Below are 8,759 nucleotides of genomic sequence, written 5' to 3'. Positions count from 1 at the left end.
ATTAATCATTTGAAAGAAAAAAATCACAAACGCTTGTAATGAGTTAAACGGCGAAAAAGAATAGATTGTAATATGTACATAGTATGAAAGCGTTTGTCTCATTTTTTAAGATTAGTTATTGTTCTCATCATCTTTTGTTTTAACTGTATTAAAGAATTATCGAGTTTAATCTTTTTAAATATTCTTAATGACGTTTATGCACTTTAAACAACGTACCTTCAATTATTTTCCAACGACTACTTGATCCACCGCTAATCTGATTTTTAGGTGGTATTTCTTTTGAGACTCTTTACATGATTTTAGGTGATTACACAAAAAATATTAGATAAATTAAAAACTAGAAGAGATAGGTATAGGGAACCCTGATATCGTTCGAATGAGAATAAAATTGTGTATCAGAATATAGAAAAACATACAGGGTGTTCCTTTTAAAAAACCCAACTTTTGAAGGTGTGAAGTTAACTAAACTCGGCATTAAATTTCTAGCACCCTGAATGCAATTAAGCCACTTTGAAAGTATGGATGGGAATCTTAGGGGTCTAGCTATTCCCCCTAAAAATATTGTTGCTTTATCTTTCTTACTATAAAATACACATGGGTTGAAGCTAGCCACTGTTTCTCTCAATTTTTTTGAAAAAAATTAAATATCTCGCAAACGGTTAATTTTAGGAATAGGGAAACTTTATAAAAGCACCTAAAATAACACGTATAATCCAAAATTGCTATAATATATAGGGTGTTATATTTAAATTAAGCAAGTTGATGGTGACTTCAGGTATAACCGGAAGTGGTACGTGGACGCCATTATTTTAGTTGAGAAGGGCCTGCCCGAAAACCCGGTATTCCAAATTTTCAAAATTCAAATCGAGTTAATATCTGAAACAATTCTAATGGGCCGTCACCGTGAGACACCCTGTATGTTAAGTAACGAGCGTTCAAATAAAAACGTGGTCAAGTTGGTTCTGAAAATTTGGACGTAGGGCGTAGCGTATAGCAAATGAACTTAAACGTCATCTGTCAAAGCGCTATATCGCCGCTAGCAATTTGAATATTTTCGTTTTCCAAAGCGTTTAAAATGGTGTTTTCTCAAGAACAAAAAGTGTTTATCATAGAGTCCTACTTTAGAAATGGACGCAAGATTGATGGAATATGGAAGTATTCTATTGAGGAATGTTTCATAGAATTTCAAAATCAATTTCCCGGCGTTGTTGAGTACAAAATTTTTCAAAGTGCAGTTCAGCGTTGTGTTAATGTTTTTCGTGAAACGGGCAATGTAACAAGAAAAGAAGGAAGCGGCCGACCTAAAAAGCGGACTGAAGAATTAAAAGAAAATGTCCAACAAATAATGGAAAATGCGCCAAGAACTTCTGTACGTGTTTTATCACAAATGGTGGGAGTATCAGTCGGTACCTGCTACACAGTGTTAAAAAAAGATTTGCGTTTGTTCTCCTATCGTTTAACTTGTCAGCAAGAACTTCATGAAGTTGATTTTCCGCGACGGGCTGTATTTTGTGAATGGTTTTTAAACAACTACGGTGAACTTCATAATATCACCTTTTTTTCTGATGAAGCCTGGTTTCATTTAAGTGTTATTACAAGGACTTTCCGCAGCTCCTTTAATTGTTTGTTATTGTTATCACGATTTCTGTTAATTCTTTAAAATAAAGTTATATAGTCATTAACGTTATTGAAACTGACAGCTGCTATACAGCTCGTTGAGAAATGAGGTTAAGTTGGTCGCTATAAGCTACGCCCTACGTCCAATGTGTCAGAGCCAACTTCGACCACGTTTTTATTTGAACACTCGTTACATACCTATTCATAGAAAATGTGCTAAATTTAACCGAGCTATGCAGAGGGTCCTCAAAATTTTACGGCCACTGTAGTAATCTTCAAAGATCGGCCACTTTTTCTTTCAAATGGAAAAGTAACAATTTTATTAGTCAGGAATATGTAGAATTAAATTCTGCGTCGATTGATATAGATAGTCCGGGAGCCAGCTGCAGAATTCGTTGAGTTATTTTCTAGATAAAAAATTTGAGTTTACATAACAGTTTTTACCCCAACTAAGGTCAGGCAGTGATATGAAACTCCTAGAGCGGTAATGGTGGGTACCACCCTACCCTCCAACGCGTATGGATATTAAAAAAATTGTAATCTTTAAATGGACCAAACTCAAGTATAAGGAATTTGATGCTGTGTTTAGTCGATTAAGGCTAGTCAGCTGGCTCATTGATGGTAATTAGTACGTCAGCTGACCGTCGGAACAGGTGAGATGAAAAAATAATTGAAAATTATTTTTTATGTATTGAAATTGAAATATATTGCAACTTATATAGGGCCGTAAAAATAGTTAGCTGGCCAATCGTTGGTAATAAGATCGTCAGCTGAGGCAATCAAACCCCTTGCGGCAGCGCGCTCCTGAGAACATCGAATGATATGTTTTTCGCATTAACTGACTACCTTTTACCCATGAACCGCCAGCTGATAATGTTTTTTGCTTTGTATACACAATAAACTATGGTTTGGACCCATTTTTGACTGATAAAAAATTTTTTCCTGCAAAATACGAGCAAAAGATCCCTCATGTTACGTTGCGGCCAGCAGATTCTCCTGTATATTTCTCTCTACTGACGGACTTTTTTCCCCGACGACTGCCAACAGACAATATTTTTTGCTTTGTATACGCAATAAACTATCGCTTGAACCCATTTTAGATTGATACAAAATTTTTTCCTGCAAAATACGAACAATATATCCCTCATGTTACGTTGCAACCAGCGGAGTTACCTGTATATTTCTCTCGACGAACGGACTTTTTTTACCCATGTACTGATATTTGACGAAATTTTTTCATTTGGGCACATAATATGCTATTATTTAAACCCGTTTTAGCTACTCAAAATTTTTGCATAACCTTGTAATTACGTGAATATTCATGACTGTGCATCGGTCTGATTCGCGTCTTAACTGAATATTCATTGAATTAGTTTTTTAAATAATATTCTACACAAAGCGTCTATTTGTTACCATGCATATTTAAGGGGGTTTATCGGGTACGGAGGTATGTCTAAAGTCTAACGAAAGTATCTGTAGATTCGCTAGTTACTAAAGTAGTAAGCCTTTAGATTTGGCAACGTTGCACTTGGCTAGCGCGCTCGGCCGTTACCACCGAGATCTCGGTGGTAACGGCTCGGCTCGGCGTTCGCTCACTCCCGTTCGATCGTTCTGTTTGTTTGGACACCTGCGAATTCCAAATAATACGCTACCCTCAAGACCGCGGCGTTGCCGCTATCACGCATATGGAGGATAAGTTAGTCAACGACAGCAGTTTGAAGGAGAATTATTATAAATTATGTATCTTACAAGTACCTAATCGATTTCTACAAGCTGTCATACGGTTCCTTAGATATCGGTTTCCTATTTATACACAAGTTGCGGTGGAAACTGTTCGTCAATTGTTGCGCATTCTAAGTGGAAAGACCAAAAAAAATCTGCATTCTCATAAGATTCTGTTGTAAATCGTGAAAAATTATTTTATTAATATCTCGTCTCGTACATGCTACATTTTCGCTCTCCCCTCCGCTACCTGTCAGTGCTCAGTCTCATTTCTGTCCTCAGTTACCCTCGCCGATAGCTTCTCGTCAGTTAAGAGTCTACCTCCGGTCAGTTTAGGGGTGCTCATTTTATGTAATACTGTACACGTGTACATACCGTAATCTGTTTGTAAATATTATTTTCAAACTAACATGTTAAATTCATAACTAAAAAAAAAATAACAACATAAGATCATTTCCAATCATGTTCTATACTACTGCTATTGCTACTACTATCAATAAATCACACTTATTATTCATTAAAAACATATTTTATTCTTTATACCTACTATATATTATAATAATTTCAATGAACGCTTCGTGAAAAAAGCTAATTCAATGAAAATTCAATTAAGACGCGAATCAGTCCGATGCACAATCATGAATATTCACGTAATTACAAGGTTATGCAAAAATTTTGAGTAGCTAAAACGGGTTTAAATGATAGCATATTATGTGCTCAAATGAAAAAATTTCGTCAAATATCAGTACATGGGTAAAAAAAGTCCGTTCGTCGAGAGAAATATACAGGTAACTCCGCTGGTTGCAACGTAACATGAGGGATCTTTTGCTCGTATTTTGCAGGAAAAATTTTTTTATCAATCTAAAATGGGTTCAAGCGATAGTTTATTGCGTATACAAAGCAAAAAATATTGTCAGTTGGCAGTCGTCGGGGAAAAAAGTCCGTCAGTCGAGAGAAATATACAGGTAAATCCGCTGGCCGCAACGTAACATGAGGGATCTTTTGCTCGTATTTTGCAGGAAAAAATTTTTTATCAGTCAAAAATGGGTCCAAACGATAGTTTATTGTGTATACAAAGCAAAAAACATAGTCAGCTGGCGGTTCATGGGTAAAAGAGTAGTCAGTTAATGCGAAAAACATATCATTCGATGTTCTCACGAGCGCGCTGCCGCAAGGGGTTTGATTGCCTCAGCTGACGATTTTATTACCAACGATTGGCCAGCTGACTATTTTTATGGCCCTATATGCACTATAAGTTTCAATATATTTCAATTTCAGTACATAAAAAATAATTTTCAATTATTTTTTCATCTCACCTGTTCCGACGGTCAGCTGACGTACTAATTACCATCAATGAGCCAGCTGACTAGCTTTAATCGACTAAACACAGCATCAAATGCCTTATACTTGAGTTTGGTTCATTTAAAGATTACAAAATTCTTTTAATATCCATACGCGTTGGAGGGTAGGGTGGTACCCACCATTACCGCTCTAGGAGTTTCATATCACTGCCTGACCTTAGTTGGGGTAAAAACTGTCATGTAAACTCAAATATTTTATCTAGAAAATAACTCAACGGTTATGCAGCTGGCTCCCGGACTAAGAGGTATCCTATACCTATATTCAACGGTTTCGCAGATAATCGTGATAATTTATAAAAGAGGAACTTTAGAGTTTAATTTACCAAAAATGTATTTTATATCTGAAATTTTAACTTAGACTAAAAACAATAAAAATTAATTATTAATTTTTTCCTCACTAATTTGCGAATGACTTGATAACAAAAATATCGAACCCCTTTGACATCAAAATGTAGCTATTTTTATGCTCCTCAAACTAACCTATAAAAAGTTTTATCCTGCTACTTCACTTTTTTAAGAAAACGTGAAACAACCTAAACTTGGATAAATAAATAAACACTTTCGTTAAAAAATTTAAACTTATACTATCATTAATGTTTTGTGCTGAATTCATTTATGAAAAGAAAACTGTAGCAATGCAATTAAAATGTTTGAGAAAAATTCATAAGACGGCATTCTTTTGAATTAACGCAATCTATAGGTTTCGATATTGAGGTAAATGACATTACGCATTGACCACGAGATAAACCATGAATTCTTTCCAACGAAGTATAACACTATGGGCTTTTGATGAGCCAACCCTTAAAAAAATGCATTTTTTTTTCCACCCTTTCTGTCGAGAGATAGAACAAAATGTCAAAACAAAAGTTTTGCGCAATGAATCCGGATATCCATATTTGTACTATTTAATATACCTGAATAGGAAACATTTTTGAGAAAAATTCAACTGTATGTTTTGGTATGTAGTTTGCACCCCCTAGCGGTGAAGCTATGGATTTGAAAAGTATTTCCAGCAATTTCTCTTGGTCGATGTATTAATCAAAAATTTTTTCCCGAAGTTCTAGGGCCTACACTTTCTCTAATATTGAACCTGGCTGATGTTAGAGGGACACCCAGTACAATATTAACTTCTAAAATTAACGTTTGGTAATTAAACAATCAGTTGTAAAAAACAAACGAAATTAATTAACAAACAGCTGGGGCAACAATTTCAAGATCAATTGAATCAGCCTTTGGCATACATACTGGTCTTTGGGTTGACCGTTTTTTCTATAAATTTCATCAACATCCATCGCTTTTTGCAATAATAATGCGCAATTTTCGAAAACTGATATTTCCGCGTTCAACCTTTATTTTATAGTTGACAAATTAGTGAAAAATTACTCTAGTATCTTAAATTGCAGGTAATTTAATAATTACCTACAATATAAAATAAATAATATTCTATGTAGATAGGTTGTCTAGATTTTTGTGAACATGAAAAAAGTGAAAAATAAGTAATTTTGTCACTTATTTGCAGTTCGCCAACTTAGCGTCTTTCTCCCTTCCCCGTCATAAAGTGCAATAAAATGTCTACTAATAATTTTTCAAGTATTCAGGTTTTATGATCTAATTCGACTGGAGTATAATATAAATTTTTAATTTTTACTAATTTCGTTCATCTAAATGTGCTATACCAAGTTTTTATTACTATGTACTATAATTTTAAGAAAGCTATTTAATTAATTCATTTATTTTGAGAATACAGCAGATTCTGTATGTACGCGCCACTACAAAACTATTCTACATGAAATCCGTCAAGTTCAACACACCTCTCCAATCTTTTTCTAAGTGCAGCGTAGGTCGAATGTAACATTTCTTCATTTACTTACAGTACACTCTTTCTTTCAAGAAGCCGCAAAGGAAATAATCAAGTGGCGACAAGTCAGGGGACCTTGCTGGCCAACAAATAGGACCATATCTTCCTATCCACTTCTCTCGAAATTTTCTGTTAAGCCAATTGCGGACTAGCATTGTTGAGTGAGCGGGACACCCTTCTTGTTGGAAATACGCTTTTTGTCTATATTCCAAATGTTCTTCTAATTCTGGACAGAAAAACGTGTCTAGCATCTCCAGGTACGTATATTGATTTAAATTTGCTTTAAAAAAGTATGGCCCAATTATTCGGTTGAAAGTAATCGCGCACCAAACATTTACTTTTTTGAACCTTTGACTTGACAATTTTGCGACGATACCACTTCATTGGTAGAAAAAGTGGTTTCATCGGAAAAAATTATATTTTTGTGAAAATATCTATCTACCACAATCTTTTCTCCTATCTCTAAACATAACTCCAAACGATGTGCATCATCACCAACTTCTAGAGTGTGAATTACTTTTGGTTTGAAAGCCTTAAACTTATTTTCTACCAAAATCCTCGGAATATGTGTCTCGTTAACATCGATTTGTTTAGATATCTTCCTTAGTGACAGTCTCGGGTTTTCTTCTACCGAATTCGAAACTAGTATTGTGGCTGCATCATCGTCATCGGGTCTCTTTTTTGACCTTTTTACGTTTTTTACATCACCAGTTAAATCAAATTTTCGAATTAGTTTTCTCAGATCTTGGCGGGTAACTTTAACATCTGGATATTTTTCATGAAACAATTCAATTGCTTGGCTATAAGAAACGTTACTGATACCGTAACATTTAACAAGATAAATGCGATGCTGTAAAGTAAGCATTATTTGGATGAAATTAAATATCAACACCTAATGTCACAACTAATGTCAAACAATTATTGATAACGATTGCCTTCTACAAATTACTGGTATTTTGATTATTTCCTTTGGAGCTTCTTGAATGAAAGAGTGTACAGAGAACCAGTGCAACACAATGCTCATTTCTTGAAAAGCAGGATAATTTAAGCTATTGCCCAAGTAAATGAAGAAATGATACATTATACTATATAGTTTTCCAGTTTCTTATTGTTAGTAAAATTACACATCAGGTGTCATAAATATACATATACGTATCTATAATGTAAATTTACATTTTGGGTGAGTTACATAAAAGTGTAAAATTACATACTCAATGTAATTTTATTTGTATGACGTAATTTTACATTACCTATTAATGTTGCGTCAAAATAACCAATCATCTAATGTGTAATTTTATATAAAATTTTTATGAATGTATGTTTTTGTGGACTGGTTTAAAACTTAATTCAAATGAAAAATTAATCACTTGAATTCAAAATGACCTCGATAATTCAATGCATTTAATAAACCTGAACTATGTAGTGCATTGGGTGCCTATTTTTAAGATCCGAATATATCTGACTATTTTAAATCAGAATCGCTCATAAAAATCATCCGGAAATATTAAACGAACAGCATTATGCACTCCGAGCTCATTAATGCATAAATCGTCCGGACAAGAAATATATTTTTCCAGTTTGGCAACTAAACAGGCCAAACATTCATTCCTGGGAATTTCCGTGCCAGGTAAATTGAAAAATCACCCTTCTGCTTCTATATTTTATCACGGCAAAGCCAAGGGTTTAGATAAATCTAATGATAAGATAAAAGGTCCTCGGTGCCGTTTTCATTTAATTTATCCCGGCGTTTTAAGTCGCCGCGGTATGCTAGAATTATTAGCTGGATTATTAAGTCTGAAGTGGGAAAAATTAATGGTTGTTTGGTTAATGCAGGTCCGGCAAATTTTTGCATGTTTTTGTAATGAAAACGTTTCGTACGGCAGTGAGGTTCACACAATATATTTCAAGAATTTGATTCTATTTGGTTTAGTACCGCGATGCGGGAGAACGTTTTGCATTTTCACTGTTACTATTATAGTACAGGGTGTCCAAATGAAAACGAAACAGAGCCATTTTTAGGAACTGCGTCAAGATTGTAGAAAAACGCTGAGACCCGACGATTTTAGATTAAAGGGGGACATTCTTTGCTGGTATTTTTGACTCCGCCACTTTCACACCCAAGCAAGGGTAAGCATCACCCCAAAATATTTAAATGGCATTGGGGGTTGAGTAATATTTTTTTTTCAAAGTCTTACAATTCT

Source organism: Anoplophora glabripennis, unplaced genomic scaffold (genome assembly GCF_000390285.2).
Source record: "Anoplophora glabripennis isolate ALB-LARVAE unplaced genomic scaffold, Agla_2.0 scaffold892, whole genome shotgun sequence".
Taxonomy (NCBI): domain Eukaryota; kingdom Metazoa; phylum Arthropoda; class Insecta; order Coleoptera; family Cerambycidae; genus Anoplophora; species Anoplophora glabripennis.
The sequence above is the reverse complement of the archived record's forward strand: the minus strand, read 5'-3'. Positions refer to the sequence as shown.